This window comes from Pseudopipra pipra, chromosome 16 (assembly GCF_036250125.1).
Source record: "Pseudopipra pipra isolate bDixPip1 chromosome 16, bDixPip1.hap1, whole genome shotgun sequence".
NCBI classification, from domain to species: Eukaryota; Metazoa; Chordata; class Aves; order Passeriformes; family Pipridae; genus Pseudopipra; species Pseudopipra pipra.
In genome coordinates this window covers 6,772,454-6,800,344 of record NC_087564.1, presented here as the reverse complement: position 1 = coordinate 6,800,344, position 27,891 = coordinate 6,772,454, and the positions used below count along the sequence as shown (strand labels likewise).

At 37.2% G+C, this 27,891-nt stretch overlaps 1 long non-coding RNA gene across 1 annotated transcript in view; it reads right to left on the bottom strand.

Moving 5' to 3' along the window:
- Positions 1-27,891, bottom strand: part of LOC135423038 (uncharacterized) — an 87,097-nt gene that overhangs the window by 39,041 nt on the left and 20,165 nt on the right. Inside the window, exons 4-10 of the long non-coding RNA XR_010434684.1 lie at positions 24,621-26,466; positions 22,119-22,244; positions 16,411-17,032; positions 14,935-15,001; positions 12,135-12,174; positions 9,058-9,156; positions 1,642-6,267 (exon numbers count right to left, since the gene is read on the bottom strand). This is a non-coding gene — a long non-coding RNA (uncharacterized LOC135423038). The remainder of the gene's footprint in view (positions 1-1,641; positions 6,268-9,057; positions 9,157-12,134; positions 12,175-14,934; positions 15,002-16,410; positions 17,033-22,118; positions 22,245-24,620; positions 26,467-27,891) is intronic.

Below are 27,891 nucleotides of genomic sequence, written 5' to 3'. Positions count from 1 at the left end.
CAACGGAAGGAGCCGGCTCGGAGCGAGGACCGGAGGGGCTGTCTCCTTTCAAGAACGCGGACCTGCCCGGCGAGCGGCTCGCCGTGCCCGGGATCCCCGCTCGCTGCGGGCGTGGATCCATCCCCGGCCGGGGGGGCCCCGCCGGGGGCACTGACAAGCGGTGAGTCGCGCTGTCCCTCCGCGCCCCCGCCCCGCGCCCTCCCGCGGGAGCGGCGCGGCCCCCGCACGGCCCCGCCGAGGCCGCAGGTGCGGCCGCCGCCCCACGCCCGCTCCCGCCGCGGGCACCGGGGCCGCGCCCTGCCGGGGATGGGGCGGCTCCGCGCCGGGGCGGGCGCGGCCGAGCCAGCGCGGCCGCGGAAAGGCGCCCCGGGGGGCGGGGGCGGCGCGGGGCCGCGCATCCCGGTGCATCCCGCGCGCATCCCCGGGAGCGCATCCCCGGGAGCGAACCCCCGGCAGCGCATCCCCGGGCGGCTCCCGGCGCGGCCCCGAGTCCCACCTGCCGCAGGCCGCGGAGGGGGCCGGGCCCGCCGCGCCCCGCGGGAAGGGGCGGTTCGCCCGTGCCCGCACCCTCGGGAGCTACAGGTGTGTTCGCTCCCCGCGGGGTCCGGCCCCGGCCCCGGCCCGCCGCCTCCGGGTGGCTCCCGGGGCGACTTTCGCCCCGCACGAACAACTAGAAACGCGCGGTGCCGATGCGAACCGTCTGAGCGGCTCGTGCGGAATCATGGCCAGCGAAGCCACCGAAATCAAATTAGTCGGTTAAAATGTGTGGCCTGTAGAAAGAGGAATTATTTAAACATTTCTACTTAGCTAGAATTTCCATCAACTTCTCTGTGTTTTGCTGTCAAGGTGTGTTTGCTGATTATGCAGCGGTTCAGCTAGGACAGCATTCTTCGGCTCTGTGTTTTGATTATCAAAAGCAGAATGGATGTAATAGTGGCTTTTCAAGCACAGTAATTAGTTTCTTTTAAAGTAACTGACAGCATTTACCTACTTCAGCCATCCAAGTGTAAACTATAATGCTTTTAAACTTGGATTTTATTTAAAAGTTCTGTTGGAATTATAAAGTGAGGATTTAGAAAACACATTCCTTTTGTCCATGAATCTGTTTCCTCTCACCTTGGAAAGAAGGTCTTAAGAAACATCATACTGAGGATGGTAGACACACAGCTGAATACTTGAAACTATCATTGTTAATGGGAAAAGACTTGTTTCAGGTAAATGAAAATATTTTCTAGTTTATCATACAAATAAGAAATTTAGACTATTGACAGTCATTGCTCTATAATGTGTCAACTTTAGTCTGACACAGTGGAAGAGATACACAGTAATTTGTTACCCACTTTGAGAAGAAGTCTTAATAGATAGTTTGAGTGCTGGGTCTAGTAAATAACTGTTATTCTGGGGAGTTCCATGTCATTTTATAGAGACTTAGAGGAGGTACTTCTTACCTGCCTGATAAATAAATCATAAAATATGAATAAAAACAAATAGTATCTCTAAGTAATTCCCGCTGTCCAGAAAATGAAGGAGTGTGTATTGTGACTTGGCTACAATATTCTCTTTTTATTAGTCTGAAAATTACCCACTCTGTAAGCAATGACTCAGTTGATTGGGCATATCTTACAAAGATACTTTACTTACAAATTGAATCTTGGAAGGTTGTGGTTCCAGAGTCGGGGTTTTGGGGGCGAGATGAGCTTATGTTTTATCCAACTGGCCCACAAAGTCCCGCTTTTGGTGGTCACTTTGTTCTGCAAAAGAAAACTGCACATTATGGCTCTTACACTGGACATTAAACTTAGTAGTAAACTACTGCTGCACTTAGTAAAAGGCTGCTACACTTTAAATAAATAATCGTGTTCTAACTTTAATGTTGTCTTTAGCGATAAAAAGTGGATAGAAAATATTATCATTTCAAAAGTTAAACATAAAAGCTTTCTAGCTGTTGGTGGTGTTTTTCTCTTAAAAAGCCAGCAAAAGATGAAGAAAAAGTTATCTTTCAAAGAGTGGTCACTCAGTACAGGTGAATTGGGAGAAAAGGAAGTCCCTAGAAAAGAGAGGCAGTTTAAACCTTGAAAACATATAAGCACTGGTAACATTTGTATTGTCAATCCCCTTCTCATTTTTTTTTGCTCACAGAGTATTCAGTTTTAACGTATCTCTTCAACCAGCTGCTTCTTTATGTGTGTCTGTTTGTGTGTCTCCATGTGTACAGTCTGTATCTATGGATCAATTTAAAGACTACTAATTTTTGTACTGGTAAAAGCCATAGGATATATATTTTTATGAGTAAGGCACTGTAAACCTGACCTTGGTAGAGCTGTTTAAGTTCATGTTATTATTTACATCTTAGTATCGATGTCCTAAAGAATTTAAGTATAATTTTTACTCAATAATTACATAGCTGTACTTTCCTCATGGGATTCTAGGATGTGTTGAAAATGACAGTAGATACAGTGGACTTTCTATGGCTCCAAATATACTGCACAGATGTTTAACACTCAAAGAAACACATGACACTCACACAGTGTAATTTCTACAATGGTTCCTATATGCAGTATATGCACACAAAATACACGCAGGAGCATCCTCTCAGTTGGTGTAAACGTGTCTGTCATAGTTTTGACATTTTATGCCAGCTAATCACCTCCTTAAGTTACACATTAAACATCTAGACATTCACATTGTGGTCACATTGTCACTGCAGTCAGATTAATTTTAAGTGCTGACCTATTCAGACTGAACCAATTTGAATATTTCAAAAAGGCCTGGAAATTCAGCTGAAGTTACCCAGTGACACACTGTTCAAGTAAAGTTGTTCTACATGACTGTATGCAGGATCTATACATTTATGCAAATGGATATCAGGATGAATTACCAAGATTTTTCTGTAGAATTCTGACATTTTACATTTTATAGCAATACAACCTCTACACAAGTGAAATAGGACATATCCAAACCTCAGTGCAACAAATTCCTCACTTGTTTAAGACCAAAATCTGATTTGGAGGAGCTTAGGTCAGAATTGTGCTGCCAATATGCCTTTTAGCTACTGTTCTGCATGAAATAATGCTGTTCAAAGGCAGCATTTATGAAAGGTTAAATTTTCATGAGCCAATTAAGCTATGAACTTAACTGTAGAAATTTTTCATTTTTGAATTATAGTACTTAGTTTGTGAATACATTCCAGACCTGTCCAGTCTTACAGGTTGTCAGATCTGTATTGGTTTTACTCCCCTGGTCTCTTCACTAGGATTCTGAGAACATAAGAGCAGAGAATCAGAGATCAGAAAGTGGATCAATGTGACGATCTTTAAGGGAAAAGAGAAACAAACCTACATACCCAAACAGCAGCAAAGATAAGCTGAAATACAGCAGTTGCTTCTTACCAACTGTTACTTTGAAGATCTTAAATTAAAACATGTAATTTTGCACAGTTACTTTCAGTAAGATGTGCTTTAAGTATCACACTTTGCTGATCAGCTATTTTTAGATTATTTTTTAAAATGGGTTCTGTTTGATTCTCTATCGATGATAAATAAAATTAACAGGCATTCCTCCTAGCACCAATAACCCAGCTCTAGAATTAATACCCTCTTTGAATGATTAATGAGCAGTGTTAAAGAACACAGTTACACTTCTCTAGGCCTTCCTCATACAACATTTTTATTCACATTTTTTCCCTTTCCTGAGCTTACAGAAGCAGCTCCTGTTTGTCTCTGGTGTGCAGTAAAACAGACAATTTTCTCCTACCGTGGATATCATGCATGTATTTTACACTTTAAAAGTATGTTTATTTTCTATGTGTTATTTAAATTGATGATGATTAGACGACACAGTGATAGATGCCCTAAACATCTGTGTTATAAAAATTGCCTCTCTTTCCCTCACTCTGGTTTTTCCCCCCAGGTTTGCGTGCAGCTTGGGGTGGTGGCCTCAGAGCTGAGACTCCTGAAGTGCACTGTGTATCCAGGGCATTAATAATTAAATACCTGGGATCAGTCTGTCTTGCTATTTGTTATGAAAAAAAGAAATTGACAGCAGATAAAAAGTAGATGGTATGTTTGTAATAAAAATTAATTTTTCTTGAGGTAAAAAAAATGTCATGAATTATTGAAAAAATAATGTTCAGAAATATCAGGCCCAATTATTTATTGCATTTATAATTTATAAAATTGAAAGTCCTACCTCTCTTTCTATTTAAAATAAATTTAAAACTACATTTTTAGAATGACTTTTCTGCATTTTTAAGCAAACCTTTAAAAAAAACCCAGCTTACAAACACACTGAATCAGCAGAGGATTATCAAATGGCCTAATCTGTTTACTTTTGAAATTTTATTGAAAGCAGTGAAAAGATCAGGATCTCCACCAGAATCCAGTGGCATGGCTGGGGATTGGTTTGTGGCCTGCATTTTCTGAAGCAGGGCCTCAACCTTTGACATCTCCTGACCTCGTGTTGCAACAGAAGAGTTTTGTGACTCCCCTCTGATCCAGCCATAGAAAAAGAGAGAGAGGTAACGACCTCGAGTTTGGAAACTCATGACCTGGAACAACTAAAAATTTTGCCTTAGTAAAGGCTACAAAATCAGTCCCCCCTTCCTCAGAAGCCATCCAGAGTTTTTTCCAGGGCAAGAGCACAGACACCCAAGGGCTGATTTTTAAATTGTGCCTTGTCCTTGTCTCCCTGCTGCAGTGTCAGCCACCAGCACTGCTTGCCTGTGTAAAACCTGGACCTCACACCACAAAGAAAATCTATGTGAACACACAGCTGTGTGTTCAGGCATCATTTTGAAAGACATCACTCAAAGCATCATTTTTTATTTGCCAAAAAAAATCATATTTCATAGGTTATGAAGCAAAAAAAAAATTGGATTTTTTAAAATGGCTTTAAAATGTTAGTGGAAAAACACTGCTGTCACCTGGTAGCTGCACCTGTAGTGAAAGAAGTGGTAGGAAAGTAGTTGTGTGACATGAAATGCCAAATCCACTTCAGACCACGTGGCTTGAAGCTTCTGGTGAAATTATTGAATTGAAAGCATCATTTGCCCAGTTTTCACAGCATATCAGTTAATAAATGCACTGATGTCTTGCTGCAATGCCATATGCAAACAATGCAGATGTGGAGGGAATTTGGTAAAGGATATAAACATGGAAAAAGAAACAAAGGATCAGGTGTTTTACCTGTTGTCAAAATGCCCAAGTAATTCCTGTTTCTGAGGTTTCTTTAGGTGTTGTGTGAGTGGATAGGCCTTATTCAGCTTGTGGATTTTTTTCAAGACCTTTCTATAACATCCACAGAGTAAATAAAGATGATAGAAGCAGGACTAACATGTATTACTGAGGTGACTTGCTTTGTGAGCCAGCTGACAGGACTGCATGTCAGCAGTTGGCATCAGAAGGTTACCCCTGCTCTCTCACTCCCTGCTGGATATAAAGCTCTCCAGTTACCAACATTTTATTTTTTACATTGGAATCAGGATTCTCTACAGGCAGGCTCCAGAGTTTTTTTTCTTTTCCTGTTTGGAGCATACTTGCTCTTAGCTGAGCTCAAAAGTCTTAAAAATGATACATCAATTCTATCTGCTTTCCTAATATACCAATGACTTACACTGTGGATGCACGTGAAAAACTTTAAACAAAACTATTTTGATCTTTTCAGTTAATACTGCTGTAATATTTTAATTTAGCTGTTAATGAAGGAGACTACAATTCACCAGTGTAAAGTAGTATTGATGCATTTTTGCTGTTTAAAGTATCTAAGCTTCAGTCAGACAGACCAAATCCTTTTACTGAAATCATGGCCTTTCTATAGGAACCGATATAAAATAGTCTCTAAACACTGATTTTTATAAGTAAAACTTTTGTTTTGTTTGTAGGTCAGGATAAGAATTAAAACAAAACACACACCCAAAAAGGACAAAATGTGTTCTGTCATCTACAACAAGGCCCATATAAAGGGCTTTAGGAAAGGTTGAGAAAAATCCATTCGGGATGTTTCAGGATTGGCCCACATGTGCCAAGAAAAATAAGTGAATGCAGTAATTGCACTGAAGGGGCATTTCCATTTGTTATGGATTGCTACTGTTAAAATGGCTATTAAGGTCAGCAAAATCCAGATTTTTGCTTTGATGCTGCTGCTGTTTGTATTAAAGCTTTCTTTTGTAATCAAAGGCCTGTTTCAAATCCCACAAACTGCACACACCTCTGTCAGTAGGTGCCTGGATGCTGCTGTCAGTCAGAAGGATCTCCACTGAACTCACTGGACCTGCAGCCATAAGAAATGCAAGTGAGATCACGTTAAAATTTCTGGAACCTGAGGAAAGAATTGGGTTAATTTTTTATTATATTTTAATATGAACACAGAGCAAATGTATTACACAGCCCATCATATTAAATAATATATGAGGAATTGGGCATTGCTTTTTTTCAGTGATATATTTTATACCTTATGGTACAAGAATCTGTGAAGATTATGCCTGTTAGGTGCTTTTCAATGTGGATTATTTTAAAATGGTAACTTTTCATTGGGCATGTCAATTGAATAGGCATAACTCAGAGTTCAAATGTGCTACCTGTTTTACTAAGGATATTTATAAATATCTAGTATTTAGTCTTTCCTAAATTGCATTCCTCTTTGTATTTTTACTCTGAGTGATCTTTCTGTATGTATAGAAAACTGCCTAGGGAGTTGGAAAATATCTTTAAATTCTTTAAAATGAAAGTTGTTATATGATTCTATTATGTATCATTTTCTTCTATAAACTAATGTTCACTCTGTCACTGAAGTATCCTTAAAAATGAGAAATGCAGGTCAATGGTTAATGATGATTATTCTGTTTTATTTTTTGCTTTTGGAGAGCTGAAAGAAGAAAAATTGTCCTGTATTGTCTGGGCTTCCTGCAAAATGTTTTGCACTTCCCAATACCAACAGTATTTCTTAGAGTGTTGCCTAAGAATTCACTTTGTTGAATGGACAGGACCATTTTATACATTCAGAGCAATGACTTAGAGGCTGTTTGAAAAACTACAATTTTCCTGTGTAGTGAACTAACAGAAAATGATGAAATCCTGAGGTATTGTTGGAAAGTTGTTCTAACTTAAAAATCTTTTCTTTGTAGTTTCATTTTTGATGTTCCACAGCATTCACCACTTCCTGCATGGCTCTGAACCGCAGGGAAAATGAGGGACTTTTGGGGGCAGATGTGTTTCCTTTACACTATCATAATGCCCCTAAAAATCCTTATTGCTCTTGCAGTATTCTTCTGTGTTGCTGGGCCTGGTGAGAACTACTCGAAGACCTGGCTTAAAAATACAGCTTTTCTCTAAAAACACTTTAAAAACACCACTGAGTTTTATTTTGTTCGTATTATTTTTAGTTGTGTTTACTGCTGCTTAAAATATAAATGGCAAGATATGCAACCACCTGTTGGTAAACAAATGTCATAAGTCATAAATCCAAGGGACATGCTGATAACTGCATGGTATTATGAAGAGGGATATATTTTGGCTTAAGAGTGAGAGCTTCATTCTTTTGGTACAATTAACTTGTTTTTAACGTAAGAATTTAGCATCTGTGTCTCTGAAAATATGACAGACATTTTGCAAGCTGACTTGAATGACTGCTCAGGTGGACCTCAGTTAGAATATCAATTTTAGAAACATGCATCAGGTCATTTATCAAATGTATGGATCTGTCCAGTACTTTTATTTAAATTAAATGTACCAAAATACCCAAGTTTTCATACAGTCCCAAAATAAAATTATGATTAAACCTAGAAAAGATATTGTGGGTTCTCAGCTGTTCTGTGCTTATCCAACTCTAAAGGTCTTTGTGTGGGCATTCCTCTTGCTGAGAGGCTTTTGAGGGAGGTGGGACAGCCCAGTCCCTTGGGAATGCTGTGTGGCTCCTCTGCCTGCCCCTCTGGGTGAGAGTGAGAGATCTCCAGGGATCCCCTGGGCACAGTTTATTCCTGCTGGGTGACAGGTTCCCCTGGAGCCTGCAGTTTTCCAGTTCTTGAAGGAGGGGGCAGAACACACACCCGTAAACACGGTCTGTTTGTGCCTGGGTATTTCAGCCCAATATATCATCAGGTTGACATGTGCAGTGCTGGTAACATTTATTTCAGTAGCTGTGTGTGGGACAGCACTGTCACTGCTTTGTGTTAAATGGACTCCTGACTCCATTGACGAGCTTAAAGGAAATAATAGATGGTGTCACTTCGTCCCTCTGACAGGGACTACTGATATCCTTAAATAGCCTCCAAAATACTGGGTGACATAGGAAAGAAACTAACTGGGTGGCTTCACCCCCCCCTTTTATATTAAAGTTTAATCTCCAAGCAAATGCTCTTCATTCTGCTAAAGGACTGTGTCTCATTTTTCAGGCAAGAAAACCTTACAGGTCAAGTCATGTCCTACAGGTCACAAAGTGGACTTGCTGTTACAGCTGAAACTCAGAACTTTTGATGCCAAATAAACACCACAATAACAAGAATGTTCCTTTCTAGGAGGACTGAACAAGCAGTGTTGAACAATACTGTACTCAGAGGTCAAAACACACTGGCATATGCATTCTTATAAGGTATTAAATTAATCAATTAAATTAATTGTAAAGTTTTTGGCACTTTTTTTTCTAACCGTGCAAAAGTGCATGTTCAGCAAACTTTTTATTTCCAAATCACATTCCTTAGGTAAAGACTCTGCATCTAATTGGAAATGTAAAAAAAAAAAAAAGGCATGAGGCAGCATATATTCTATGGAGTTCTGCAGTGTTAAGATCAGTGAAGGGAGTACTCCCAGAGCTACAAATGTATCACCTTGCTACAGAAGACCTAATATGAACAGATTGGAGTTTTAATTACTTTTTAAAAGTCTTTTGGGGGCTATGCTAGTCACAGGATGATGTAAAGAATACTGTGATGATAGATTTGAGCATTAAAAATGATCTAATTTTGTATTTGTCCTGTGTCAGCATCTTATCTTACACGTAATCTTTCAAGGATATCAGAATTAATTTTTTTTCCTAATGTAAGCAATCTTTCATAAAATTTCTTACCTGCATAACTTGTAGGCTTCAACAGCTGATTCTTGCACACAAAACTACTTATATACATCCAGGCCAGAGCAAAAGTCAGGTTCTTTCTGAACATGTGCTCTGCAAATATGTAAAAATATATTTATCAGATGACATTACTTTCAAGAAAAATATATAGTTAGATCTAGAAATCCTGAGATTAAATTCAAGGAAAAGAATCAAAATAAGTAACACTAAATTCCAGTCCCTTTTATATCTAAGAGGAATCACCTGACATACAATTGTCATTTTTTGCACATTTTTATCACTGAAGAATAAGGATCAGAAAAGAGAGCCAAGCACATGTTTCGGGATGTATATTTAAGCTCTTGAATTCAAACACTTGCTTCATGTTGTTTATTTAAAGTATTTAAATCATTTTGGTTTGAAATGGTATGTCACAAAACCCTCTGGATCTGATAGAGCCCCAGAGGAAGGCCTGCAAAAGTCATCTGTAAAACTGTCCACTGAAGCTAAAAGCACTTTGGGAATAGGCTGGCAGTAACTTTCAGTATTAAACATTCTGTAAAAGATCATTTTTTTTCTCTGGTTGTTCTTTAAATACGAGCAAAGCGAAGATTTCTATTAGCCTCTTCTTAGGGGGTTCGATTTCTTTTCATTATAGGGCCAAGAGACATTAACCAAGAGACAAATTGCTCTAAAAGTTAGAACAGTAGCAAGTAGGTAATATTTTTCAAATAGAATTTCCACAGTGGAAAAGATATTATGTATTTGTTATGTGCCAAGAATTGAGTAATGTGAGAATGCTTTGATTCTTTTACAAAATGGAAGAGCATTAACAGCATTTCAGTTTTTTATTATATATATTTATTTTATTTTTTTATTATATATAAAATTCCTGTGATTACCAACAGTCTCCTAACAGATAAACAAAAATAGCAGAAAAGACATGCAGTTATTAAATAGGCTGAATAAGAGAAACCAGTCTCATTTATATATTGAAGAAACCCATTATTATCTCAAGTTTTGAACATTACCTCAACTGTATGTACACTATTTAAATGTTATTTAGACTACAGAATTAATTTGTTGCCATTGATGGCTGATTAAAGAAGTGTAAATGGTTTTGGTTTTTCTCCTTAACTTTTGAATGCATGCAAACAATTTTATTCCCATATTTAAATCACCAGTGCCAAGACTGTGACTGAAGTGGATCTTTATGGTTGTATTTTAAACAAGTGCAAATGTCAGTTAGGAAGTACAGTGCTGACAGGATCTCAGTTAGAGCTGGAAGGGCATACAGGAATCATTGTAAGTTAGTAAAGATCATTAAAAGAAATCACACATTTCATAATCAGGCTTTCATCAAGATAGATAATATGACCTATTTTACACTTAAGCAATTAGAAGATGAAATACTTGGAGATGATTAATTTCTTCAGTAGTTAGACTTAACAGGAGATATTGCCCAAGAAATAATCTACTGAGAAACTCAATTCTTAATCAAAATTGCTTTTTGGTTGATTACTGGGTATTGGTTTGGTTTTTTAAAGAAAAAGCCACTTTAAAATTTTCCTGACTTTTCAAATGATGAATACTATTTTGTATATTCTTTTAAAAATGAAATCTACAGCCTTGTTGTGACTGCTGACTGAGGCCTTTGGAAATCTCAATAATGAGGGCACCATAAAAATCAAACTAGATTGCAGCAGGTTAATTTTGAACAGAGGAAGCAATAGGATATTCATATATAAAGCCAGGGAATCTGTGCTAGTCATTTTTGGAGTTCTGAATAATCTGTAACAGAACTATCCCATGACTGCAGTTGGCAGTAAGGAGAACTGAGTGAGCCCAGAAGATCCCCAGATTGTAGTTTGAATCAAACATAGACTTTGTGGTATAATCTGGGCTCATAGTCAAATAATCTAGATTCAGTACCTTGATAATTCATATAAAATCATCTTATCTTAGAAATTTATTCTAACTTGTACCAGAATTTTATTCTTTTAAAACTCTGGGTGTATTTAAAACCAAAAAAGGAAACAAACCCCTTCTTAGAACATATCTGAAATGAAAATTATAGAGTTCTTGTTCCAGTCTGAGCATTAGGAGATGAATGTTGCATCAAGAGGTTCTGGATTCAGGGGCTGGGCCCTGATTGCCCCTGGCCAGTCACAGGAGGGTGGAAAATGCCCTGACTAGAGCCTAAGCCAGGTAAGGTACTGCAGGCACTTCACCTGTCAGAGGGAGCAGTGCAGCTCCCACCTCATTTCAGAATGCATTTTAATCTGGAATAGTCAGCTCTGGCCTACAACACAGTATCTTTCTGTACCAGCTCCATTGCTATCCTCTCCTTTCCAGATTACCCAGTTAATAAACAGAAAATTCCAAGAAGTCAAAAAAGACCCACCCCAAAGCAGAGGTAGCTCCTCCTGCCAGAAAGCAAGGTCTGAGGCCCCTGATAACACCCAACCCTCCTGCAAACACCCCGGAGCGGGGCAAGGGGGCAAAACTGCCCCAATGAAGCACCTGAAGGCTCTCGATCTCCTCCTAAAGCAGGACCCTGCACGCATCCAAAGCCTGGGGTCACCCAGCCCCTGGAGCAGGAGAGGAGTCAGCGGGGTGGGCTGGGAGGGGCCAGCGGGTCCCTCCCGCAGGGCCGCCCGTGCCTCTGTCCTTTGTGCTGCACCGGGGCTGCCCGGAGCACACGGCGCTCCCTCCGCTGCTGCTTCAGGGCTTCGCTGACTTGTTCTCAGATGTCACCCCCAAGACAGCAAAGAGATGGGGACCTGCTGCCTCGGGAGTTTCATCCCACTTAACTCCCTAAGGCATCTCCTTTGGCACTGTTGATAGTGGGATTGAAAAACTGCCTGCAACTGTGGTTGGCAGACAAAACAAACTTCAACGACACAATTTTAACTGATTTCCCTACCAATTAAGATAAGAAGAGCAGTGCACTTGAACAGCAAATCTGCAGAGTATATTACAATACCTGTCATAGCAAATTTATCTTAATGCAAAAAACCTTAACATTTCTAATGAAGCATAATAATTGGGTGGTATTGACATTATTATATATTCCAAGGATATATTCTCACCTTTTCACAGAGAGCAGAAAACTGTATTTTCCCATTCTACCTGTGGAATATTTAAAAACACTTCAGTATTTTACACTAATGCTCAAGAATACTACTGTGTTATGGCAGAAACATGGAGCTTTGAACCTATATGGGAGATAGGGACTTTGTTTCTCTTCTGTGATTCTGCATCTCCCAGTCCTGACCTACATGTTTAACACTGAGGTGTTAAAAGGTTGGAAAGAACAAATAATAACTTTAAGGTGCTGCACCTTATGTTGGAACGTTTTTTAGTCTGTAGATGATTATTACCAATCTTAGAACACCAAAAAATTTGGGCTGAGAAAAACAATTTTGGGAACAAACAATAAAAAAGAGTAAAGCAAAGTCTCTAGACTGCAGGCCACTTGCCAGCTCTTCTCACAGGAACTTTCAGTTCTGCTGCTTGCTTTGAGTGTAGCAAAAAGATAAACATTTTCTTGTTGCAAGTGAAAAAACATTGCCATGCATGACAAGTTGATAAGCACTATCAGCAGTTTATTAGTTCATTGGAACCAGATACAAAAAGTGGTGGAAAGTTTTGATGTGTTGCTGAAAAAAGAAAAATAACTGGTCAATGCCCAGAACTATTGTGCTGAAAAAAGGTTTTCTATTCTTAGTAACTGGAGTTTTCACTGCTATAGACAATTTTGCTTTCTGTTTGGAGTAAATTCCTCAATGTATCTGCTTCCTTTGTATCCCTTGCACCACTGTGTGGTGGGTCTGTATTTCCAGGTGGGACAGATGCAGCAGTCTAAATTCTACACTGATAAACAACTATGTTCAAGTCATGGCACAACAGGCAGAATTTGTTTGAGTGACTTAATTACATTAAAAATAAGCTTTTTCTGCTCTAGGTCTTTTCACATTAACTGTAGATGTTGGGATCTTATTGCCATGTTTTTGCCTGTTGTAGTTACTGAAAATTCAACATAGTGTATGTAGGTATGGTACAAAATAGGTGCTGTGATAGGTCCTGCTATACACCTCTATTTAGCACTTGCTTGCTTAAATTCTTGTCTGATTATTTTTCTGCTGTTGGCCTATGTGCCTTACAACAAATTGATAGTGTTTGACTCTTGATATTGTCACCAAATCTGCATCTGTACTAAGATCTGCCAAAGTAAATATTAAAAATCCTGCCATACATCCCAAATGTCACTTTTAGTTTCCCTTTTGTAAGGGTATGCAGCATAGTATAAACGAGGAGAAACAAAGAGATAAGGCAGTGATGTAGTATCAGGGTTTACCAGCCAAACTTGGATGTGGGTATATTAATCACAGATGATAAAAACATAAGGAAAAAGGTTGCAGGTTTCAGGAAGAGACTTATATCCTACACTGTAATGACTTTTTGTATCATTTATTTTATTGAACAATTATTTTAGAAAAGTTTTCATGTTTTTTCTTACAAAAGGAACCATGCTATTTCATAGCCCTTTTCCCCCACTAAGACAGGCTTTTAAGCACCACTGACGTTTGTGGTATGCCAATTTTTATGGCTCTAGAGAAATAACAATAATACACTTAGGAGAAAATTGAGACACATTATGTCTGGAAAATGTTGTTACACTCCGTCAAAGAAATAAGAAGAACTTATTTTAATATCCTGTCTCCCAATATGGGGTAAAATGGACAAGAAAATTAGGACGGGTAGATGAAATGTATACTTTAGCACGATGTGAGCAGTGACCAGACAGCTAATATTTTCAGTTATTTGCAAGACTTCAATGATTCCCAGATGCCTGAAGTAGGGCAAGGAGGAGGACTAGGAATTTCTTCTGGATTTGATGGTTGCTTGGCGCTGTGGAATGTAGATACCTTTGCCCATTTGTATAAGAATTGTGTCCTTTGCCTTGGCTTCCCAGTGGGAGCTCACAACTGAATACACAGACAGTCTTTCAGGACTTCCTTCCTCCCTTATTGAGGGCACAGACACAGGAGATGCATGTGCAGGATGTTTATGGAAAAGAATTAGAAAGTTCTACTCTTACAGCAACTGAATGCTCCTGAGAGTGTCACACACATGTGGATATTTGGTGAAAGTAAACACACTCCTGTCTGGTTTGAAGGAGAAAGAGCAAAGGCTTTTTTTCCTCTGTGTTTTCAGACATTATATAAAATTCTGCTGCAAGAAAGAAATTGTTTGTGTGCAGATGCTTGGCTGCCTTGAAAATATAAACAGTTTTCTTGGTAGCATATTTATTCACCATATTAATATTAGTCAACTAGAAGTTATTATTTTTTAATTGAACTGCTCTCAGGCTAATAGCACAGAAGTATTGCTATTGGCATGCTAGATATTTTCAATTAATTAAGTAAATAAGTTCACTAATTTAATAAATTATTCTTCAATCAGTTATTTATTAAATTCATTTATTTAATTGCTTATCTTGGTTTCTTCTGATTCTCAAATCTAGACTATTAAAACTTGAGCGACAGACCAGACACTGACATGTACATGGAAATTCAGGAGTGGGATATGGCTTGAAATTAAAGCTCTCTTGATACAGGAGACAGTTCCACTATTAAGCAACTGGGGCTAAGAGCAGCTCTAAAGGATTCAGAATGTGAGCAGTCTGGTAAGAGGGCCAATAAGGTGAACATTTCAATGGAAATCTTTTGTGAGCTCAAAAGCTTCTTGCTGTGCAAAGAAATTCCTCCAAAATGTCTGGTATCTGATGGCAGCAGACCTTTGCATTGTGATAACCAGCAGATAATCTGGTTTTTTATAATCTATATTATGATAATCAGCAGGTAACACCTTATGAAACTACTGTACCTTGACTGGGGCATGAAGAAAGCAGGATACCAATGAACATCAGTGGATCAAGGGAATTGGTGTAGGCCTGTAACAGAAATAGTAACCTGTGAGAATGCAGAAGCAAAGGAAGTATGTCCCAGATTAGCTGACTGGCTGCCTACAGGAGCATCACATTGCTTAAAGAATAAACTGTCTTTCAACTTCACACCAACAAGTTGGGTGCAGGTATTTCATAAGCTGAATAGATCACAGATGGCAAGCACAGACACACCAGACAGATGGCATTTGTCTTCTGAGGTCTAAGAATATTTTTCCTTAGTTTGTGCCATAAGGAGCAAATAAAACTAAGATAAAATGGAAGAGAATATTGTTTGATAACATTTGTCTTATACTGTGCCTGCTGGAGTTAATGTTCAGGGTAGAATAAAGTTCATATATTATAAAAGGTCACTGATCTAGCACTTTAGACTCATTATCCTGCCTAAACAAGATTTTTTAACTTTTTGTAATCAAGTTCTCCTAGGTTAGGTTAGGTCTCCCAAAACAAGTATCCTCTTTCAAGAAGGAACACTGATTTTAAAACAAAATTTTATCTGAATTATCTTAAAAGCCTTGTTCAATTTTAGAGTAATGACATGAGACTTCAATGGAGAATTTGCTATTTGTTCTGTTACCCTGACTTAAGTCTAGAGAAAAAACCAGACTCCCATGGTAGCTGGTACAGCATTCAGTCAGGTAGGAGTATGGAAGTTCACAGCAACTGAAGTTTTGGCTCAGATTGTTCTGGAACTGGGAAAACACCTTAGCACCATTTAGGAGAAAATCTCTCTCCCAAAGAATTATTATCAAGCCAGTTCTAAAATGTCTGAGAGAGAGAAATCTAAATCTCTTAGAACCTGTTTCAAAGAAAAGTAAAAGAAATGGTCACACAAAATTATATCTGCATATTGAAGTATAAGTCAGCAGGAACGTAGCTAGGAAATATTTTATTGTTTTTAACTAAGAGATATTTGCATTTGGCCAAATATGTAATGTTTGAATGCAGGATTTATTTAACAGTAAGTTAAAATCTTCTGAAAATAATGTAGACAATGAATGTGTGTTAAAATCTTTTTCTTATCCAAGAATTTATGTACCCTGTTCCAAATGCTGACATGGTTTGTAGTGATTATTTTTTATTTTACAATGAAGTTCAGACAAAATCATTGAGCCACAATATCAGTTCACTGGTCTTATCAAATCTAAATTGTGCAGTTACCTCCAAGTCTTTTTACACAGGAATGTAAATTCACTACTAACACAGAATGAATAGGAAAAATTCAGAAATAGGACTTTAAAATAAAAAGAAAGCTAAAACAATATTTATTTGCCTCCATTTAATATTTGATGTAATTCTGAAAGATTATGTAAGTATTGACTTTAATGTATTTAAGACAACAAGCTGTTGTCTCGTTTTCATTTTGTTGTTGGATCTACTATTTTTGCAATACCCACCAGTTCAAGTAATGATAACCAGCTTGTGATTTCCACTGGTGACAGTGACCACAGAAATGTGGTGAGGGGGAGAACAACAACTCATTGACTGAAATGACTCCGTGTTTGTCAGAGCACTCCTGCAAGAAACCTGTTGGCAAAATGAAAATTATATAACTGTTACTATTCCATCTGCATCTTTCAAAATCATTAAATTAAATGCATGAATGAAGGAAAAAGCAAAACTGTTTTATCTGTAAAGGTATAAATACATACAAAATTGTTTTCATGAATTACTTTATATGCAGTCAAATGCATAATTCTTCTTCTACAGCCAGCTTTTCCTTTTGTTTTTTGTGTTCTTTCACATTAATGGAAAAGACATAAAACAATAGCAAGATACCAGTAGGGATTTGCATAATGCCCTGTTACATCACATCTCAATGTACAACAGAATTTGCAAAATTTCATAGTACAGGACCTTGTATTGAATATTGCAAGATGTACTTAGTGTCCAAAGGATTCCTAATTATCCATATATTTGCATAATTATCATGAAAATTATTTCCTTCTCAATGCACGAACATTTCAAACTTTGGCCTCGAATTCTTGTCACCTTTCACATACCTGCCACCCCAGTACTCTGCAAAACTTTTCAAAAACTTGATTTTTGAGAAACAAAGCATTGGCAACCTGTCAGGGAGACAAGCAAAAGAAGACATGTGCATAGAGAAGCAAACAAATGTGTGCATTCATAACTCACCACAAATTCATGGAGAAATATGTGAATGGAGAATAACAACAATTCAGAACTGCATTTCTTAATGTTTGAGTTCTCAGAGAATATCCAACATTCCTTAGGCACAAAGAATATTCGTGTTGTTCCAGCAGCTGATTTAATTTGCAATATGTGTGTCTCCCAGAGCAACAAACTGTATTTGTATTTAGTCAATACAGTGATAACCTGAAATGTGTGAGGAACTGCAGCATCACAGGCCTGACTGCACAATGAAGTTAAGGGGAGCTGTGCTTCAGCACTGAGACTGGATCAAAATGAAGATCTGAGGGTGTCCCATATCACCTTTGAGAAGGCATCTCTCCTCCTACCCACACATCATTGCAGATGTGTCTGGAAAGGCACTTCTAGGACCTCTTCATTTAAAACAACAGGCCATATTAAAACAACAGCAGTATTTTTTTTTTTTTTGGAGGATGCATATTGGGAGCACTCCCTGATTCTGGAACACCTCATTTCAGAATGTTTTGTAGGGAATTCTGATTATTTGGTGGAGAAAGTGTTGTGAAGCAGTGGCTCAGACGTGGTGCACCAGGAGTACTGCACCAGGAATTCATCTCAACGAGCTCTAGTGTTTATCTCTGCTCAAATATCAATATCTCTGCACCTAGATATCAATACCTCTGCTCTTTACCTAATGTGTTTCTGCACTGATAGGAAATTACATGGAGCTCCCTTCTGAATTTCAAAAAATACCAATTAAATATGAATCCTTACAAATTTTCATGAAACTGAGACAATTGCAAGGCAATAAACCTTTGTTGGAAAGGTGCTAGTTAGTTGTGCTTGTAGCCTTACTCACCTCAAATATAATTTGATCCTCTACATTTAAAACTGAACTTTTCCACACTGGAATTGTTTTAATAACAGAAGAGATGTGTTAGTTAGTCATTGATAGCCACAGATCATATCCCTAAGTAAGAATCCAGTCTTTATTACCATAATAAAAGAGCTCCAAGACACAAGAATGTGGTACCAAAGAAAGGGATCTTCCAAACCCTATGTAACAAAAGTACTATCAGAATAATTCTCTAAGTATGTGCTGCTTCAGTATGCAGTTTTTAATCATTAAAAAGTGCAGTCTTTTGTAACTTGAAGATAAAGACTTTAATGAGAATTTTTGTGAATGTATTACTTTCCTGTTAAAATACTTGGAACGCCTTGTTAATCCTAGTAAAGCAGCAAATGGCATGTAAAGATGAATGGAATTGAAGAATATAGTCTTCCTCTATGGAAAAAAAAGTACTACACAGCTGAATGATAAGTTCTTCACAGAAAAGTATAAACTGAGTAGAGTAATAGAAAGAATTCCTATCAAGTATGGCTAATTTAGTTCTTACTGAAGTAAAAAATGTTACAATTTTAAAAAATCTTGATTAAACAATTTTTGATAATATGGGAACATTATCATACATTGTATAACATTATCTGTACTCCTATGGGTGCAATATCTATTTCTACTTAATTTTTAGATTTACAGTCATATTGATTGTTCTCAGCCAGGGCCTAAATTTGAGTGATTGAAATAATGACCAAACATTTCAGAATACAGGAAATGTATTGTACCAGGTTCTGCCTCACTGCAACAAATGATCATTTAAGGAGCAAGATCCAACCATTACCTATGTATATTTATAGCTACACAGATACACACACATATGGTTTGCTTTAGTGGATGTGAAGGAAATACCCCTTTTCTATAAAATCCACTTTTAATGGTTCCAGGATGATTTAACAGCGTAACCTCCCCAAAGATGATGGTCTGGTTTTGTAGAATAAGTCCAGATTCAGAGTAGAATCTTTCAAAACTCAGCAAATTCCTCTTTGAGTCCCAGCTATCTCCAATTCTTGTCATATGAGAGGATGAATAACTCTTTGACAGCACCCATTTCTCCTCACTGATAATAGGGTACTCCTTAGTCATCTTGTTCATCAAACTGTACCTAAGTTTTAGACACCCAAAGTAAAGAGAGATTAACTATCTTTAAATTCACTATGTTCCTTAAAGGATTAAGAAATGAAAAGCCAGCACATTATTTTTCTTACATACAAGATCAGAAGAAATAGTGGAAAATAGGACTATTCTAATATTGTCTCACTGTAGCTGCCTATTCTATTTATGACACCACTTTATAGAGTGCCAAGTCTATTCATGCAACCTACAGATATTCTAGATGACAAAATAAAATTAAGCATGAATATAGAAAAAGTCAAGTATTTCTCATGCAGTGATAACTTCCACCTATAAACACATTCTAAATTGTACTAGACCAGGCTAATATCACATAAAAAATGAAGCAACTTCTCACAGAGAAGCAACATGATCAAAGATAAAGTCTAAATGACAAAACAGTTTTACTTAGTAATTGTCTACTTAAAATTACAGGCAGTAATATTTTTTGTCATTATCATCATATTGATAAAACTTTAGAGAGTACAAGACTGTACATGAAACACTGTGTTGTAAAAACCCCTGTAGTATGAGGTTATAATGAAACTATTGAATTTCCTTATTTATAGAAGCCCTGCTGAAAATCAAAGATTGCAGAAATAAGTATCTTTATTAGCTGACATCTCCACAAGGCATAGACCCATTTGGAAAAGAAGAAACTGATCTGCACAACCATAAGTTTAGAATGTCTTCGAACAAATACATTTGTAAGAGACCATTTTGTTTCTAATGGAACACAGCAAAATGTTCTTCTGACAGAACATTTTATTCTGAGTCCCTATTTCTGTATTTTACCCAATAAATCACTTCTATAAATTATGAGTGCTACATAGGTCAGTGTGAATTATTCAAAACCAAACCTTAATCTATGGAAAAGAATCTTGATTGGAATAGGTTTTGCTTTTAAATCAACTGGAACCCCAGACCAAATTCCCTTTAACACATTCAATATGCCTGAGCTGATTTCAGTTTCATTTCAACACAGCAAATACTTCTATTGACAGGTAATAACGTGAAACTTGAGACATTTTGGCCCTGATTCATCTGGAATCTGGAGCATTAGTAAGTCTAAAGTGTGAGAAACTAGCATGGAAATTAAGGAATTATCCATGCTAATATTTACATGCCAAATTATTTACCAAAATGAAAAGTTTTTGCTACATTCATGAAATACAGATCCCAAATCGTACAACTGTGCTGAACAAGGGAAGTTCCCTCTCTTATTAAATGCAGAGTGGTTAAACATTGGAGCCTGTAAATATTGCTTCATAAAAATGGCTGGTGCTGGTCCCAGAGGAGATTCTCTCTGGAACAGACTCTGAGAGCTGGATTAACACACTGAATAAATAAGGATGATGACCTTCTAGATATCACTACTGGCAATTTCTTTGTACTCATTCCTCTGGAATACTCCTGTTGGTTTAGGAGGAGAGGGCTCCACAAATTAACCCTAAGCCATATGCTTAATTGCACATGTAAACAGGCTCCTTGGCTGCGTGGGGAGCTGCCACTGCCACGAGGATGTGTCTGGGTGGGGGGAAGTGTCACCCAGCTGTGTGTCTGTAAATCTGCAGATCTGGCCCTTCTCTCCCACCAGTGTCTGGGCTGGGGCTGCCACCAGAGGCAAAAATGAGACTGGGGATGTCCTGCTGACTCCCTTATAAAAAAGCACCTTGCCTGATAACTGGAAAACTATTTTTACCTTATTTCAGTAGTTGGACCAAATGAAAAAGCTGTTGTGATGTGTTATCCCAGAGACATATTTCAGGTACTTGCTTTGAGCTGCAGCATGCTATGAAATGACCTGCATAATCCAGAAATCATCCAGGAAAACTACACTTTTTCCTTCAGAACTTTTGGGTTGTGTGTTATTTCACACTGTGCAGGACAAATACTTGATTCCATGTTTCAATGACACAAATACATATTTTCACCGAATATTTACACACTTCACATGTGCCCATTAATAATGTAATTCTCACTCCCAGCTGTAGCATGGATTTTTACCTGTAGCATGAGGTTTATCCTTAAAGCAATTGCTTGACTGTGGTGAATAATGTAAAAAGTACATTTTCAGTCCAGCCTAAAGGAATCACTAATGGCTAGTGACAGAAAACAACTTGGTTTACTTGCTACTGTTTGGCATTAAAAAGGTTTTTTAATGCTTGGATTAAAGTTTTCTGGCAAAATCTTCACTGGCTTCACTTGAATAGGTGATAACCACTTATTCACCAAATCAAATACTTACATACAATTCCATCAGAATTCCTCAAGTCTTTACCAGCATGGACAAATCACAATTTACAGAGGCTTTTGCCTGAAAGGCAAACTCTGTCCTTAGGTGAAGAGTCTGCCCTAAAATGCAATAGTCTTGTTTAAAATACAAGGAGAAGCCTTCGTGGTGCTCTCTGCACTTCATTTGACTGCAGCCTTCATTTGACTATTAATCTTCTAATGCCATATATACTGTAGGAAAGACATGCTAATAAAAAAGACAGCACTGACACCATTAATCATGCGTAGGAGTATATAAATACTGCAGAAATCTCTCACATTTAAAAGAAAATCAGCATTATAAGAATTTTCTGAGATAATTTCACTGTGGAAAAATATTTTTACTCTGAAAATATTTTACTGAAAAATATTTTTACTTTGAAAATATTTTTACTCTTTTTTATAACCATATGATTTTAATTATCCTTGTTATTTCTCCGTCAGCTTTTAGTGAAATACTTATGGATGTGATATTATTCTATCTGCTCTCTATTCTGTTCGTGGGAAGGTTTGATTTAGTTAGCAATGAAGTTTGCTCCAGCTGAAAAAATGCATTTCAGCCTCTGTGTCAGAGCTTTGTAAACCTGGATTAGGTCAATCTTCAAATGGCTGATAGTTGGGAAAAACAGATATCTCCTCATCAAGACACATCACAACGAGGTTGTTCAAATAAAATACTTCTGTGACAAAAATGCCCAAGTTACTTACATTTAGGAAAGATTCAGCAAATAGCTGTTCTCTGATCCAGGTTTGCTGCAGGGTGCTCTGGAACCTCACTCGGTTTGTGGAGTTTAAGGGCACTGGTGGAACTCACAGATTCCATACACCACAGTCCTAAAATGTTGATAAAGACCGAGTTTCAGTCACTTACATGAAATTTTTAAAGGTCATCAAAATAAAAGCTGCAAGTAAAAACTCATCACAGTGCAGCATTATTTTTACAGTAATCTCTATTTTCCAGGTATTTATAAAGCTGAGTTGTTCAGTCCATTTCCTGCTATGAAGAAATTCTTTGTAATTTTGAGGTATGGATAGTGGCATCATTCATAAAGGGGCAGAGAATAAAATGACTTAAGGTAACTATTCCAATATATAACTTTTAGGGGTTTATAGCAATCGATTTCATGTTCTACTTACAAGCTATATTGAAGAATATTATGTTTGGAAAAGAAATATTTGACCAAAATCATCTTCCACTGTACTTCTCTCTTCCCCCTTCCCCAGTCATACTGAAGCCTTTACTCTCTTTTACCCTGGAGAGTAAAAAGACCCCATTCCTGGGGAAGTATCCAGTCCAGCTCTCATCAGGGAGTTGGGAATGTTCAAAATATTCAAAAATACATTTCAAAATCGAGGCATGCAAAATCAGAAGAAAAATAATCTCGTATTTGAAAATATGTTTTGTGCTGACTGTATGTAGATAATTGAAAACACACATGGGTCTATTACAGTAACATATGTTAAATCTCATATCTTCAGATATTAAATCCTGAGTATTGAACTTGAATGTCAAAATAAATGTAAGGTACTACATTTATGTATTTTTGGCTATGTAAATATTCCTAAATATTACATTATGCCTTCATTTTACTTTATTTTTTGAAAGAAAACCAATTTTACTTGCTTGTGGAACTTCAGCATTGATAAACAATTTCTCTTTGAAGCTATATAAAAACTCATAAACTTGAATTTTATTGCATTTTTATAGAGCTCTTGTCAATATTCCAGAGTTTGTCTTCTGGTCGGTCTTCTACTGTGAGAACTTTTGTGTCAGAGAACACACAGTCCATGTCACAGCAAGACTTTCAATTATATTTACTTTAAATAAAACTGTTTTCCTGTTTCAGGTGATAGAATTCTGTGATTATTTTTAAAAATGTGTTCCTTACATCTAATATTTAAAATAGTTTCATCTTCTCTGGCATTATTCCTGGTCTGTAAGCCTGTGTTCATTGCTTTCCATATCCATGGGTGGTATTCACTACACAGAGCCAAAGCCTTGCTGTAAGTATAGAGGTGGCTTTGGCTCCAAAATCTAAATCCTAAGTCTAAATAACACTGTAGAAGTAGTTTTTATTTATGATATATAAATGCAATATCCTTCCCTGTGCAAAGTGCACTTTTGCAAGCAGATCTGTAATCTGAATTGAATAAATTCAATTGGTGGAACTCCACAGAGGAATGGAGCTGCCTGGATACAATGCTGTGTAGAACTGAGGATTTTTAATTCTTTTTAGTCAGCAGAAAATAAATATATTTGGCTATTGTTTTGCAATGTTTATGGGAAAATTAAAATACCTAAATTTTTTCATAATCTTTTTTTTGCTTATTGCTTTTCTTATGGGTAAAATATTCTATTCTGCTATTCAAAGCTGTATTGAAAGCGGAGATAATTCATGTCCATACAAATGTCAGGATTATGTATATGAGCTTTAAGTGTTCACACTGAGTATAACTCTGATATGAGTAGAAAACATAGAATATTTTTCCAATACAAACCACAGATTTTTGAAGGACTGTATAATCCTCACAAATGTTCTAGGGCCCACTTTTCTCTGGGGCAGGTACCCTGTCTTACATACACTGATTACACGAATAAATGCTAATAAATGAGGCATCTTTAGCTAATAATAGCAAAGATATAATTTATAGTACTAATGGAATTTACTGTATGTACTGCTATGGATTATACTTTCCCACTGTATAATCTGTTTTATTTCAACTGTAACTCAAGGATAGCAAAGGAAGGTCTGAATAAACATGAATTGGAGATGTTGCAACGGAGCACAGGAGTGTAATGATGGGAAATTTTTCCTACAAATGACCTCTTTGCAAAAAGCTTTAAATGTCTGATTTCCTCCAGAGAACTCAATCCAAACCCCTGATGTTATTAGAATGAGTGTGGCCCTTACACCATCATTCCTTGTGACTGATTTGTGCCACACAAAGATTGCACAGGAGGGAGTTTGCTCTGACCCCACCTATGCAGTTCCCACAAAGGCCACCACTGAAACTTCCCTCAGTGCCTGCCAGGGATTTCTGCACTGTGGAGGCTGAGGAAGATGATGGCATGATTTTTAAAGAAGCCAACAGATGCATACAATGATTACATTTTTGCCTGCTGATATTAATTCATTCTTTAAAGGGAATGAAAACAATATGAAAAGATGGGAGTTACACCAAACCAGCAGTGTTTTATTTCTCTCATACTTGGGAATCAGATTCCAATTAAACAGCAATGATGGTTGGCTTTTGTATTTTCATTTTCCCTTCCAGTAAGATAGAGCACTGAAAAAAAGGAAGAAGAGAGAAGGACAGAGGTGGCAAGGCATCTAAATATGACCAAGATGGTTTATGTCAATGAGTTCAGCAAAGGGATTAGCATTTGTTTATGTGGCTGTCTCATGGAGATGGTTTGCAATGCTCCCTTACCCAGCACATCCTTCACTGCTCATATTTCAAAGGTCTTTTTTTCAGGATTCCAAACATACAAATCAAAAGTCAAATTATTAACTCAGTAGCGGAAATTGAAGCTGACTGACTCTGTCAAGTCAATGTTTACTATTAGAAATAAGTTTAAATTTCATGTCATCACCCAAATCTTGCACCCAGGAGCTTTGAGTGCTGACTGTGTCACTGTGCTGTGATACATGTTCGTGTGTTTGGGTTTAAGTGATTGGGAAGAGCGATTTCCCAACATCAGGCAAATGACTAAACATTTTTTAAGGATAACTCAGCCATTGAACATAAAAGACCCTCCCATTTCATGTTACAATTCTCATCTTTACTGTGCCTCAAGAATGCTCTGATTCATCCCTATGGAACACTTCATGTACTATAGTTTAACTTTATTATTTCCATCATGATACCAACAATTCGCCAAAAAGGCAATTTCTCTGCACACCAAGTATTGCTCACTCTTAAATCAATGTATACTGTCTGCTTCCATCCCTGCTCTCTGTCTCAATTATTATTTTGTGTAAGATAAGAAAATCCCATTTTTACCACTGGAGAGCCAGGCTGCTTAGGTCACAAGATTCTCTTGGCTTAATCCTTGAGTATGAATCATGAACTTTCCCTAATAAGTCCCGGCATTCTTCAGATGATCAAGCGAGCTTACCAAGGCTTCCAGAGCTTTCCACATTAATTATCACCATGTTTAAAGTATCAAAAGCAGTAGCTGATTAAGAATTATTAAGACTATAAGTTGTTTATTCTTACTTTTCCTTTCCTTTCTCACTCTCATGTGGCTTGATGTTGTGAATGGCAATAATACAGCTCGGTTAATAGAAGACAACACATTAAAAAGATTATGAAAAATAGAAAACAGACTGAAAATTATCAATGTGAAAAACTGGAAACAAATTTGCTTGCTTTCTACATTACATGGATCTAAATTAAGCTATAAATAATGCCTATGATTTCAGTTCAGAAAGAGCTTTTTTCTCATATTTAATATGAGAAAATTGTAAGAGAACCAGACTAAGAGTAAGCCTCTGCTCTGCAAACTTAGAACCTCTGCAACAGTACACACTACTAAGAAGTCATCACAAATGCCATGTGATTAAATGAGTATTCTGTTAGAAATAAATAAGATAAAGACCTTAGAAAGAAAAAAAGAAATTATTTTTTAACACTTGAAAGTGGAAACAGAATATTCATTCTGGATTTATAGTTCAGAAAATTGCTGGAGTAAGTCTGGATTCTTCTAAGTACTTTAAAACTGGAAATGTGGGCACAGGAAAGATTTTATATTCGTGCCCCAAATTTAGATACTAAATCTAGCAGAAGTTAAACAAGAATGAGTAATTATTACCTCATTAAGCTTAGCTACCAAAAATATTTTTGCATTTTTACCAGGATTAACACATCTAAATAAAGATTGAGTAAATTCCTCAAAGAGTATTTTAAGTGTGGCACAGCACGGCAGGATAAAACTATATTGTATATTTGGAGAAAATAAGTTCTGTACTTCACTGGCAGTTAATTAACCATGTGTATGTGTGGGTCCATTACACGACACGCCCAAGGCATAGTCAAAATCATCGGGGAACTTCTGTGGAGACAACAAATATTTTTACAATAATAGTGATTAAGCCTGAAAATAAAAGCAAAAAGCCCTGAAAGGAAATCAAAAGTGAGTCAAACTCACTGGTGGTTACTTTCATCCAAAGTGAGTCAAAATCACCAGGCGTTACTCTCACATTCATCATCACAGAAACTGTAATATAAGAATGCAGTCAAGAGGAAAAGAAGAAACAAGATGAAAGGAGCAAATCCAAGACATGGCTTTCATATTATTTCCAAAGCTGACAAATTTGAGAAGAATACCACTAAAAGTGGCATTAAATAGGAAATCCCTCTTTGAGCGCTCCAAAGAATGAGTTCTCAAAGAGAACTAAAACCAGTGGCATAACAAATCCTTCGAAATCAAATTCAGGTACTGTATTTAGATAGTTACAAATTTAAAATATACACAAAATATCACAAAGGTTCAGTACAGCCCTTTTTTGAGGCATGATTTAGTGACACACTTGAGCAAGTGAGTAACTGAACATGGGTCTTGCTTCCAAGGACTTGCATAATTTAGCACCCAAGTTCAGGAAATGACTCTAAGTAATACCAACCTGATTCAATAAGCTATTTGAAGACACAGGGTGCTGAGCATTGAATTTAATATTTCCTATGTACTTTATCAGATAAAGAGAATCTTTCTCTGGAGTAGAGGTGTCTCTGCAGACACAGAAACATTCTCTAGTTCTATTGTTTTTCTGACAGTACAGTATACAGAAATTGTGCAGAAAATCTAGAATGTATGGGTAGAGAGCGATGCCATCCCAGTCTTAAAAACCCATCATTTGTTAGAGATAAGCTCAAGCCACTTAAGTGAGAGCTAGACACAGATAATCAACACTTTTGGAAAAAACCTTAATGTATCCTTTCCAGACTTGCTGAAAAACACTGAAAAGTCTTATAAAATCATGCAAAAATTTAAACTAAAATTTTAGGCTACTGCTGTGATGAATGTTTAGAGAAGTATAAAGTTCTCCAGAAGCTGTATTGTTTGATTGTTAACTCTTTTTGTCCTGTTCCTCATTGCCTCTGAAAATATTTTGTTTTGTTTTTATGGAAGGGTACAAATGTGCCTGCTTCACAATTCATAGAAGAAAAAAACCCAACTCTAAAGCTCTGAATTCAACAAAACACAGCATAACACCTTAACCAAATAAAGCATTGCCCTACATTCTGATTTGCAGACCTCAAAATAGAAATTAAACATTTTACTTCAGCAATGTGGCAAATTTACTTCCTAAGACAAAAAAACTTCAAAAAAGTTACTTTATCTGGGTACTCCTTCCAACCCTACAGCAGAAACTGTAGAATGAGAAACTGTGACCAGAAGTGATGAGGTACATGATGTCAATTAGTGGGGGTCACATTCAGTTACTGTCGTACAATGGCATAAATAAGTGGAAAAGAT